The 13,574-nt window shown below is 42.0% G+C and overlaps 1 protein-coding gene across 3 annotated transcripts in view; it reads right to left on the bottom strand.

Moving 5' to 3' along the window:
• The window catches only part of MTMR12 (myotubularin related protein 12), a 91,921-nt gene that overhangs the window by 74,064 nt on the left and 4,283 nt on the right, over positions 1-13,574 (bottom strand). The gene's annotated exons all lie outside the window — the stretch shown is intronic.

Raw genomic sequence — 13,574 nt, 5'->3', positions numbered from 1 at the left:
TTTCAGTAAAGACGAGGTTTCACCATGTTGTCCAGGCTGGTCTCCAACTTTTGACCTCAAGTAATCTGCCCACCTCAGCCTCCCAAAGTTCTGGGATTACAGGTGTGAGCCACCACGCCCGGCCAAGCACAACACTTTTCACACTGAATTGCAAGAGTCTCTTACCTTGTCTGTCTTGCCAACTAATGATACAAACTGAGGGCTAAGGCTGAACCCTTATGGATTTTTAGCCTCAACTCCCAGCACATAATTCCTGACACAGAGTAAATTGTCAGTAAGTCTGCTGAAAGAATGGACACATGAAAACATACAAGGAGACAAATAATTCTTGATCCTGGTAATATTCTTCAATCCTACGCATAGCTCTTAAGAAATTAAAGAAATTGCTCTATTAAAAATTCCTAAGTGTATCATTAGTGCCAAGTATTACTGAACTATTGTCACATCCTTACCTTAGGTGGCTTTCTGAAATAATATTCTGGTCTGATAGAGTAGGGACATATTCAAGGTCAGACTTGAAATTTGGAGCCTTCTCCCTGAGAATATAGACTAAAGATTGAATGAATTCATCCACTATCTAGCTGTAGGAAGCTAAAAACCAAAACAGGATTTGTTTCCTGAAGCTGATTCCCAGGGCTGCTGGTCCCTCACTCCTGGCCAGAGGGCGTGGCTCTCTAGAGCAGGCCTAACTAGCAGGCTCATTCTCCAAGCTTCTGAAAACATGACAGGAGGCAGCTTTGGTGCTGACCACAGCTCTATTCCACTAACTACTTACTGCCTTTGGCAGCTATAAGCAACAATTACTCTGACAACAAACCAAGAGAACAAACAGCATCTGAAGCCAGGGAGGCGGACATGTAGTAAGAAGCTAACTGACAATGTCTGGTCTCAAGGGAACAAACCACATACACAAACCCAACCTGGTACCTGGTCTTCCAGTATTCTGCTGTTTATGTGTTATGCAAATCAGTTCTCAACCCTAAAATGTACAAGTTGAATATTTTTAATCCAAACATGACACTCCAAAGGAAGGGATTTTGGATTTTCAGATTAGAAATACTCAATGTGTATTCATTTCAGAGGGCTACCTGGAAACTCTGCAGAGCATTTCAGACTAAGCATCTATTATCCACAATGATACATGCCTAACTTAAATAAATAAAAATATGTCATTGGAGTTTACTATGTCCACTTTCAATGTCCTATGTCACTTATCTTGAAAACAATCTGTACGGCATTTTCATCCCCACTTTAGATAAGGCCAAAGAAGCGTTAAGGGTTTAAATAATAAACCCAGGTCCACAAAACTAAATAGATGGTAAAGCCAGAACTTAGTACCAGTTCCGACACCAGGCTTAGTGCTTTTGACCTTTAAACTCTGTCTTTGTAAAAGCTTTATTAAGGCCGGGCATGGTGGCTCATGCCTATAATCCCAGTACTTTGAGAGGCCAAGGCTGGCAGATCACTTGAGGTCAGGAGTTCGAGACCAGCCTGGCCAACAGAATGAAACCCTGTCTCTACTAAAAAAAAAAAAAAATTAGCCGGTCATGGTGGCACATGCCTGTAATCCCAGCTACTGGGGGGGCTGAGGCAGGAGAATTGCTTGAACCCAGGAGGTGAAGGTTGCAGTGAGCAGAGATCATGCCATTGCACTTCAGCCTGGATGACAGAGTAAAACTCTGTCTCAAAAAAAAAAAAAAAAAAAACCTTTATTAAGATATAATTGGGGTCAGTCGCAGTAGCTAACATCTGTAATCCCAACACTTTGGGAGACTGAGGGCGGGAGGATCTCTTGAGCCCAGGAGTTCAAGATCAGCCTGGGCAACATAGCGAGACCTTGTTTCTACAAAAAATGAATAAAATTACCTGGGCATGTTGTGTGTATCTATAATTCCAGCTACTTGGGAGGCTAAGGTAGGAAGATTGCAGTGACCTGAGATCACACCACTGCGTTCCAGCTTGGGCAACAGAGCAAGTACCTTGTCTCAAAAAAAAAAAAAAAAGGTATAATTGGCTGGGCATGGCAATTTACATTTGTCTGTAATCCCAGTATTTTGGAAGGCTGAGGTGGTGGGGGAGTAGGGATTGCTTGAGGCCAGGAGTTTGAGACTAGCCTGGGAAACATAGTGAAACCCTGTCCCTACCAAAAAAAAAAGTTACAGTCAGTGACATGTGCCTATTGTCTCAGCTACTCAGGAGGCTGAGGTGGGAGGATCCCTTGATTCCAGGAATTGGAGGCTGCAGTGAGCTATAATCATGTCACTGCACTCCAGCCTGACAGGGGGAAACACTGTCTCTTTAAAAAAAAAAAAAAGATATAATTTACCAACCATACAATTCGCCAAAGTATTTAATATAATGTTTAATAATATAAAGCGTTGAAATGGTATTCAGTATATTCACAGAGTTGTACAATCATCACTACAATCAATTTTAGATCATTTTCATCACCCCAAAAGGAATATTTTAAGGCAAAGTACCTCATCCCAAAGCTGACCCATTATTCCCCATTTAATCCCTGTTTACATTGTCCCCCTAACCTTAGGCAACCACCAATCTTCAACTTTTTTCCTATTACAGAGTAATACCTTCAAATGTCCTTTCGGTTGTAACAAGTCTCCAGGGCAGGGAAACAGGCAATGACCTTGGACAATTCACCACCCCCAACAGCTAAGCAATACTTATTCACTGGGCCATTCTAAATCCTTTTTTCACATTTTTTTCACACTGCTTTTTTCCTGGCCTCACATTTTTTTTTTGAAGGAAGAAAGTATCTGCTCATTAAGATGCAAACTAAATTCCTCACTCTGTTTTGACAGCTCATCATTTCTCGAAGTGCAGTGAAAGCATTACTCATTTATGATTCTTAGCAAGGATCACTCTCACCAGGCATTTGCTAGGCCTTTAAACAATCCAAACACCTCATTCAACTCTCCCAAACAAACAAACAAATAAATAAATAAATAAATTTCATATTAGAAAAGAAATGGTAGGACCCAAATACCAATATAAGTCTCAGATCCCACAGACTTGATCTCACCAAACAGTTAACTGGCTTGGTCTTCTTATTATCTGTGAACCATACCCAAAGAGGGTCGGCAGGCTTGATGCGATAAGGACCTGTCTCAGGAAGCAAAAGGTCACACAGAAAAGAAATGGCTAGAGCCAAATCCAAGCTGACACTCCTTCAACAGAACCAGAAGCAGGCAGGATCGTGGGTGTGCCTTGAAATCTGGTTAGCATTTGGATCAGTGGAAGGGGCACAGAGCGTGGAGGGCTCTTACTCTTAAATGGGAAAATGACACCATGAAGGCCACATTCAGAAGGCTGGCCATGGTATGTGGGCATCTGGGTGTGGTACAGACAGGGAACAGTGGGAGGTAGAGAGGCCAGCCAAGCTCTTGTGGTAGGTGGTCGCAGGCACCAGGAGATGCTAAACAGAGGGTGGCCATGGAAATACAGACACATCACCACAGAGGGCCCCACAAAGGCATAGTAGGGGCTGTGACTGGTCTGGCATGAGTGATTAGGGAAAGAAGGGTGCTGTTGGCAGAAGGCTGACTTGAAAGGAGAGGGAAGCCAAGCTGAATTGCAGGTATCAAGCTCTGGACTTAACATACTGCCCAAACCCCAAGGAAGATAATGTTACAGGACAGAAAGAAAATCCATGAAGCGACTCACTGAAAAAGAAAACTGTGCAAGAAGGGAGGCTCTCTACGTACACTCATGGTGGGTATGGCACAGTCCTATAAGAGGTTCAGCATGCCTGGCTTCAGACACACACACAGGATGCCAGGGAGGAACAATGCTGGAAGGAAGTGAGATCAAGTCTTGCCACATTCAGGACCTGCACTGGTGGCCCAAAGAACACACATATGAATGTGAACACACATACACATACACATAGCTGCAGCTTCTGGAGTGGTGAGGAATAATAGCAACTAAATAACATTTAATAAATGTTCACTACATGCCCGGTACTGTGTAAACAGCTTTCCACAGATTGCATCACTTAAGACTAACAGCAACCTTATGGGCTAGATACTTTTATTATTATTCCCATTTCACAGATCAGAAAACTGAGGCTCAGAGAAGTTAAATACCCAGCCCAAATTCACCATTAGCAAGTAGAAAAGCTCTGTGTGACACCAAAGCCATGCTCGTAACTACCACATTATACTGAAAGTAAAGATTGTTCTGTTGGGATATGTACAAGTGCCAGAAAAAAGGTGTCAGGTGGCAGTTATGGGGCTGTCACTGCTTTATAATTTAAGCTAACGGATGTGACTGACAGCAGCTGCAGAGACACATGGCATTGCCGTCTGTGCCTCCCCCCTCCCCCCTCCTCTAAAACTGCTCTATAAACATTAAGTTAGGGGAAGGGCTGGGAGGAGTTAAAAGAACAGAGAGAAGGCAAGAGGAACTAGGAGACAGATGAGAGGTGCCCACAGGCTCATTAAAGGCCAGACTGATCTATGGTACAGCAGCATGTCACAGAAAGAAGGAATCCTCAAAGAATCTGGGAGATACGCCTGCATGTCCTAGCAGCGCCCCTTGGATTCTATTCCTCAAGACTTCCCTCTCACCATCACAGATGTGTGTACACATCTTACATAAGGGATGGGGAAAGATGCTACCAGGTCCTAACACAGCTATGAGCCTCTCACACCCGTCTTGCCTCCCTCCTCCCCACACCAAATCCTGCTTTAATATTGACCTTTCCAAGTCCTACACAGCTTCTGCATCAGACTGGATGCTGCGTCAGGTTCTGCAGTGGGTCCTGTTCTGTGTCCCCTGAGCACCTGGACATGCCTCCCTCATAAGTAAGCAGCTCGGACCTCTGTGCAGAGAACTCTGGTAACTGGCCATCTCTCCAACAGAATGTGAGGCTCCTTCCTGAGTACACAGACTGTTTCTTTGGATTCCTAATTTTAACAGTGCTCAGCAAATGGAGATACATAAAAATGTTACTCAAATAAAAAATCTTCCACTTCATTATTAATAAATCTTCCAGTTTATTATTAATAAATTACTATTAAGTTATTAATAATAAAAGCATCTAGCAGTTGTTGAGTATCTGCCATGTGTCAGGTCCTTAGCTGGGTATATATGGTTTATTTCTTCTCATCCTCAAAATAAGCCTACAGAGAAGATACCTATTCACGTTACAGGTAAGAAGAGGAAGTCTCAGAGAGGTGAAGTTACATATCTAAGGTCACCATCAAGTGGCTGAGCCTGGATCGGAACTTTCCAAAATCAAAGTCTCTTCCACAATGCTATGACACCTTGTTCCAATCCCCAAACTCCTACTGCGGTTGGTTTATTCCTCAGCTGTTCCTCTGCAACAGGACCAGCCACAGAGACAGCCACACACACAACACATTGAGGGCCTCTCTCATGCACCCCAGAGCTCCCGTAACCCTTCTCTATCTGCCACCCAGATTACATCTGCCACATTTACTGCACTCCTCAGGCACTACTTACAGGTACACCAGGTTCCTCCTGTTACCCTTTTAGCATGGACCATCTTCTATACTCAGCAGGTAGCAGAAAGTGATCATTAAAACAAAAAGAGAAAAAGCAACCACTTCTCTTCTCCAGAACGTAAAGCTGCATAAAGAGATTTGTAGGGGCCAGGCACAGTGGCTCACACCTGTAATCCCAGCACTTTGGGAGGCTGAGGCAGGTGGATCACCTGAGGTCAGAAGTTCAAGATTAGTCTGGCCAACATGGTGAAACCCTGTCTCTACTAAAAACACAAAAATTAACTTGTCATGGTGGTGTGCACCTGTAGTCCCAGATACTCAGGAGGCTGAAGCAGGAGAATTGCTTGAGTCTGGGAGGCGGAGGATGATGCAGTGAGCACTGCAATGCAGCCTGGGTAATAGAACAAGACTCCATCTCAAAAAAAAAAAGAAAGAAAGAAAAAAGATATGTAGGGCAAGTGAACTTGAAGCTAATCTAGGCAAGCTGGGGTGGGGCTGGGGGCTGCAGACAGATGACAGGTATATAGGAAGGAAGGAAGGAAGGTAGGTAGGTAAAGAGTGAGAAAAAGAGGGGCCAAGAGAATACATTTGGGCATCAAAGGAGAAGGCACACAGTATAAACACTGAGGCTAGCCCAGGAGTCCCTCAGAGATAAAACAGAAGCACCTACTGATGCCAAACAACTCATCCCTGGGATCTGAGCCACAGATTCCCTTCTTTAACTAACAAGACACCCAATACCACAGACTGATTGACTCCCTAGGGAAAGTGCTATTCCCAGTGGTTTGCATAGACAGCAGGCACATATTTCTGGGGAGACCACGAGTAAAAGGGAATCATTACTTCTCCCAAGTACAGGGACACTTTGGGAAGTTGATCTTAAAGGATTCAACTTTATGTTTGGAGGAATAGTAGATAATAGATTTTTTATTTGAAAAACTGGGCTCATTCACTTCAAGTATTCTCAAGTATTTTAAAACTCTTAGCAAAAGCAAATATGGGAAACAACAACAACAAATTGTCTGAAACAGGAGCTGGCAATCTGTCACAAGAGAAAGGTCATCTTCAACATATTTCATCATTGTGGCCAGGGCTTCCCTTGCCCCCACACATGCTAAGCCCCATCTTAAGGCTGAAACCCTCCCTTACCAACAAGCAAACAACTGAGGTTTGGCATGCCATCTCTGAAAGCCTGTCCACCAGCCAGGTCTACAGGAAATGAAGAATGACAGGGCATGAGAGGGAAAAAACTATGGCTATTATTTTAGGAAAGGCATTTAAATGTAAAATCAAAACAGCATGGTTTTATAACTGCCTTTGAAATACACAGAGTAATTACTTCCAGAGATAATTTGATTTTATTTATACTATTTATGATTTTACTTAATTTGATTTACTCATATCTTAAGTGAACCACTGTAATAAATGGACAAAATTTAACCTTTGAAGAGAAACCATTTGAAATTAAGGAAGAGGGGCCAGGCGCAGTGGCTCACACCTATAATCCTAGTACTTTGGGAGGCCGAGTCAAGTGGATCACGAGGTCAGGAGTTCAAGACCAGCCTGGCCAATACGGTGAAACCCCATCTCTACTAAAAATACAAAAATTAGCCGGGCGTGGTGGCACATGTCTGTAATCCCAGCTACTCAGGAAGCTGAGGCAGGAGAATCACTCAAACCTGGAGGTAGAGGTTGCAGTGAGCCAAGATCACGCCACTGCACTCCAGCTTGGTCGAAAGAGCAAGACTCCGTCTCAAAAAAAAAAAAAAGAAATTAGGGAAGAGGGAAGAAAAATAAGTCCACACAATGAAACTAGCAAAAAGTCAAAGGCTAAATGTTAATAATGAAAAAAGTCAACAACTAAGTGCTCTCATTAGGTTGGAATTTTAAATATAATCAGGTTATTCGTAAATGTATAAAGGAACAAGGAAAAGAAACTTTTAGAGATAATGAAAACTATTCTAAGAAAGAGTTACCACACAGCAAACTTTCCTGGCATGACAGCATTGCAACAATCACAACAACAAAATACTCCCCTTTTATTAATACCTTAGCTGGGCAAGATTTCTGCCATCAAGATTAATGATTAAGCACTTTCTGAAACCATCCAAGTGACTGATGAAACTTCTGAATAACAATAATGGCCCACATCTATTAAAGGTTAACTATGTGCTAAGTATCCTGTACTAAGGCTTCACATACATAATGGTATTTGATATTCATAAATATTCACACATATCTATTATGTAACATGGGCATACCATAATTCCCATTATTGAGGTAGAAATATAAGTGAAGCTTAAAGGAACTGGAATTATAACTAGTATGAAGGGCTACTGACAAGCTCTTGCTTTTCTTAGAGTTTTGATACAGGAGGTAAGCAAAGGGAAATAAAGGAAGGGTGAGGCCCTGGGGCTCTCCATCTCTCCCACCGCTGTACACCCTCCTAGAATCCCCATTTCCACTTCCCCTGTTCTTTCTCCCAAAGCAACAGAAGATAAGAGGTTAAAAGAATTATTCCAGTTCAATCCTGCCTCCCAATCTCAATACGTTTATTTTAAATGATTCATTTTGAAAGCTCAGAAGACATTTTTACATAGCACTCATCTACCGTAAACTTGACTCAGTGAGAGCAAACTCAGGGTGCTAGGCTGAGACAACTTCGGCTTACCAGTGTTGCTGAATTTGTAGTTGATCAAAACTCCTTCTACCAGAGATGTCTACCTCTGCTCTTTGTTAAGCCTCACGTAGGCCCCACAGATAGCTGTTGTGGGCATAATCCTAACAAAGCCAAGATCTCAGCTTGAGCCCTTTTCAGAGCCTGCATGTTCTCTTGTCAATGCCTGCAAACCCACTGCCCTCTTTGTCATCTTAAAAAAAAAAGAAAAAACCACATGAGAAGTCACAAGCACAACTTGATGTGAAACTGAGGGTGAATATTTACTGAAAAAACAATTTAACCTATATACTCTATCAATATGGATCAAGCATAAAATCTTCAACATGACAACCACATGTATAGGCTACAAATTTTTACACAATTACGAATGCAACCATATGAGATACACACTCATGAACAAAGCACAGGCATTCTTAAAAATGGAATCATTGCTTTGGTTATAAGCTGCCATCATTGGCAGCTTTCTTTTTCTAACTTTCAAACTCTGCAACTTTACTATATTGTCTTTATCATAATAAGGTATACTTTTTTTGGTAGCGATAAGAAGTTCTTTGGCCCCTATAATAATAGAATTTTCTCTAAAGCACACCATCACATAGGGTGGTTTAATGTGGAAGAACATCCAACATCGTGTTGAGGATGTTTAGAGAAAGACCCAGAACTTTAAACTTCTAAGTATGGGGTCCCCAAGGCCTAAAATTCTGATGGTAGCCCTAATTTTAACATTTCTGCTGGAAGTAGGGTACAGAAGAGTATCTTCTCTAAGACAGTGGCTGTCCATGTGGCAGCTGTTTGATCAGGATGCAGGAAGCGCTGCTTGACGCTGCAGGAAGTGCTGCTTGACAGAGCCTCATGATGCTTTCTGAGGCTCCATCTGCAGACGTTGTGTTGGATAAGACCCAGGGAGATGCCGCAGAAAGCACAGGCAGGAGAGAAAAAGCAGAAGCTTTGGACAGATCATCAGGCTAAAGCCACAGCTAAGAAAGTGACCATTTCAGGAAGGACTTTTAATGTCTTCTGCTGGCCTACCAATGACCTTCAAGCTCAAGGAGAAAATAATGCTATTAAGAAATCAGCTGGGTGAGTTCTGGGAGATTTTAAAAATGAGCTGAAAATGGAGAAAAGGTTATGAATTCCTTTTTTTGTTGTTGTTTGTTTGTTTGTTCATTGTTTGAGACTGAGTGTTGCTCTGTCGCCCGGTCTAGAGTGCAGTGGCGTGATTTTGGCTCACTGCAACCTCCACCCAAGTGATTCTCCTGCCTCAGCCTCCCGAGTAGCTGGGATTACAGGACACTGTGCCCGGCTAATTTTTGTATTTTAAATAGACATGGGGTTTCACCATATTGGCCAGGCTGGTCTCGAACTCTTGACCTCATGATCCACCCACCTCGGCCTCCTAAAATGCTGAGATTACAGGCGTGAACCACCGTGCCTGGCCAGGTTATGAATTCTTAAAAAAATAAGGCAAAGGATCTAGATTTTGTTTTTAAAGGTATTTTTACTGCTAGGACCAAGGCAGAAGTTTTTTTAAGACAAGGCAATCTCTTCTTGGTATCATCTATCCACCAAAGACATCAAAGTTAGTAGTCCAACAAAAATCATCCTAATAATTTTATCTGTTCTGTAAATGGATGTATCCCCACTCAATACCTAGAATAATATCTGGGATATAGCAGGTGCTGAGTAACTATCTGTTCAACTAATTAATTCTATTTTTCAAAAACACCAGCTCTAGAGACCTAAAACAACCAAGAGATCCCTATATCTGTTCAGCAGTTTCCTGGCTGACAATCTAACAAAAGCCAAGAAAGAAAGTGCTGCCAGAACACTAATAAGGAAGCATTCTATTGTGCAAAGGCTACTCATGATATAAGCATGTTTCACTAATAATATTCCTTACATTCATAAATATAAGGATAAGAGAATGGGTCCCGAGGTCAGACTGCTCTAGTTTAAACACTGGCACAAACCCCATGACCTTAAATAAGGTACTCAACTTCTCTGAGTCTGTTTCCACAACTAAAACCAAAAAAGACAGGTAGTAACAGTATTCCCTTCTTGAAATTGTTGAAAGGGGGAAATGAGATATACATAGTTCCTGGAACACAGAAGTGCCTAATAAATACTAGTAATTATTCATTTTTGTTTTGTATATATCCACAGTCATAACTGAGGGAAGAATACAGGATCATATATTCATTCACTTCTCCTGACCATAAGAAATGGCCTTAAATAAGAACTAGGCAACAAAATGCATTCTTTCTCCTGAGGGATAAATGAAAAAATAAAAAACAGCTATTAACACCTTTTTTTTTTTTTTTTTTGAGACAGAGTCTCGCTCTTCACCCAGGCTGGAGTACAGTGGCACAATCTTGGCTCATTGCAACCTCCGCCTCCCAGGTTCAAGTGATTCTCCTGCCTCAATACCCCCAAGTAGCTGGGACTACAGGTGCACGCCACTACACACAGCTAATTTTTGTATTTTTAGTAGAGATAGGGTTTCACCATATTGGCCAGGCTGGTCTTGAACTCCTGACCTCATGATAAGCCCACCTCGCTTCCCAAATTGCTGGGACTACAGGTGTGAGCCACTGCACCTGGCCACACCACACTTTTTTTACTCTTCTCAATCTTTATCTCTCTTGGCTTTTCTTCCCACATCTATATAAAACCTTTCCTAAGCTCCTGTGATCCTGGTTTAACATGGCACTGCTGGCTATTAGGAGACAGTTTTTATCTCTGTTCTGCAATAACACTGTGTCCACATGCAAGACATTAAACTTTACAGGGCCTCAGTTTCCACATCTGTGTAATGGAGGAAAAGTATAATGGAGGCAGAGTATATTATCTTTAAATTCTCTTCCAAAGCTAAAAATTCACAAGCAAGTACTCATTAACTATTATTAGTTCATTCAGGTCAAACACTGATCTAAACTCTTAGAAAGTACATTTTCACCCTATTTGGAATGCCCACAAAATGGGTACAAGTATAGCTACCCTCTGAAAGCTAAATTTTGCCTGGTCAGAGGTCTAATTTAAAATGACATTGTGGGATAACGACTGACATGGAAAGGTGTTTACAATATATATTTTTGGTGAAAAAAGGCAGATTACAAAATATGATCAACAATATTAATCCCAATTTGGTTAAAAAAATGCATATATACCTACACATATATCTGCTTGAGGTGTATAGAATACACTCCAAGTTGTTTATGTTTATAATTTTTCTTTAAAAAATGTTTTTGTTAGCAGGGTATAGTGGCTAATGACTGTAATCCCAGCACTGTGGGAGGCCGAGGTGGGTGGATCACAAGGTCAGGAGTTCGAGACCAGCCTGGCCAATATGGTGAAACCCTGTCTCTACTAAAAACACAAAAATTAGCTGGGCATTGTGGTAGGTGCCTGTAGTCCCAGTTACTTAGGAGGCTGAGGCAGAAGAATTACTTGAACCTGAGCGGCGGAGGTTGCAGTGAGCCAAGATTGTGCCACTGCACTTCAGTCTGGGAGACAGAGCGAGACTCGGCCTCCAAAAAAAAAGAAAGAAAAAAAGAAAAGTTTTTGTTTATCTGTACCTTATTTTTCTACAAAGAATGCTTATGGCTCCTGGAATAATAACTCAAACAGATGTTTTATTTAACAAGAAAGATGGATTTGGTACCTAAACTGTAACCACATCGCTCCCTAGAGCAGAGCTCAGCACCCAGCAGGTCCCCTCACAGAGGCACCAACATCCTTTGCACCCTGTGTCTGGGGCTGGGCTGGGGTTGGGGGTGCTGTGATGTTTTTAGGTACCAGCCATCAGGTACCATCAAGATAGCCCCAGATCCCTCCCTCCTGTTCATCTCAACTTTCAGAGCCATCAGCTGCCCGCTTAACTAGCTTTACCAATTTGTAACCCTCTGAGTAGAGTTTTCAAAGCGTGATCAAAGCTCTTAAATTATGGTTCAAGGTTTTAACTGTCACATTCACTGATTTAGAATAGTCAAGGATAGAAGAAGCCATTTTACTCTGGCAGCAATCCAATTTTAAAAGTCAGAGTTAACTACTAGTCCTCATTTTATGCTGTCCGATGCCAGTCCTTTCTGATCACAAGGAAAGAAAGTAAGCTCATCATGTTTAAAAGCATGATCTTAAAATACCTTATCCAGTTAAGCACTTTTGTTTCTAACACAAAGTGCTGACTCTTCACAGATTCTCTGGCATACTGAAAGCCACCACTGCTGAAGCTATCTGATCAACCAAGAACAAGCTTATCACCAGATACAGGTATCATTACATCATAAGGTGTAAAGGTTGTTCTGGCAGCTCAGTCATCCACCAACAAACAGGTGTCTAAGAAACTGAGATTTCCCAATTACCAAAACCCATACAAAGAAATAAGCAACAGCATGACATACACCAGGGCACTTCAGAGAAATGCAACATAAGGGAAAACAGGGTAGAAACAGGAGAGGACAACTCAGAAAAGTGTCCTGAGGAACTCCTCCCACTGGGTAAGCCAAGAATAGGTTACCAGACCCAGGGATCTCAGAAGCACGTAAGTTATGCCTCAATGCTGCTCATCTGCCTTTTACATAGCATGATTACTTGGTAAAACCTACATACTTAAAAATACATTGCTTTCCCACCCTTTCCTACTCTTACCTTTTTTAATTTTTTTTTTGAGACAGAGTCTTGCCCAGGCTAGAGTGCAGTGGCACGATCTTGGCTCACTGCAACCTCCACCTCCCACTGCAAGCAATTCTCCTGCCTCAGCCTCCTGAGTAGCTGGGACTACAGGCTCTTGTCACCACACCCTGCTAACTTTGGTATTTTTGTATTTTTAGTAGAGACAGGGTTTCTCTAGGGTGGTCTCAATTTCTTCACCTTCTTATCCACCCACCTCGGACTCCCAAAGTGCTAGGATAACAGGCATGAGCCACCATGCGCAGCCTTATCTTTATCTTTTAAAAAACCATCCACAATTTAGGTCAGAGCCTTATCCTCTGTTACAAAACATGTTTAGAGTCAGACTACAACAAAGAGGCATAGTGTCTGCACAGCATTATTTTAATGCAAGAAAACAAAACTGCCAACTATAAGGATCTGAAAAATGTGACTACTTCAGGATTATTTTGGGGATGAACCACACCCCTTCCCTAATTATCCCTCAAAGGAAATATATCAGGCACTGTGGGCAAAGAGAGAAACATGTCTAATTACAACATGTGCATTTGGTGGATGAAGAATTTGAACATTCTTGAACTCTGGCCACATTTCAGAAGACTTTCCACTTGTAGTTTAATTTCACTGAAGAGAAAAGTTTAAAGATCAGTTGCACTTCAGCCAGGGCTCTATCAAAAAAAGACACAAGGCCGGGCGCGGTGGCTCAAGCCTGTAATCCCAGCACTTTGGGAGGCCGAGGC

Source organism: Cebus imitator, unplaced genomic scaffold (genome assembly GCF_001604975.1).
Source record: "Cebus imitator isolate Cc_AM_T3 unplaced genomic scaffold, Cebus_imitator-1.0 Scaffold44, whole genome shotgun sequence".
Taxonomy (NCBI): Eukaryota; Metazoa; Chordata; class Mammalia; order Primates; family Cebidae; genus Cebus; species Cebus imitator.
The sequence above is the reverse complement of the archived record's forward strand: the minus strand, read 5'-3'. Positions and strand labels throughout refer to the sequence as shown.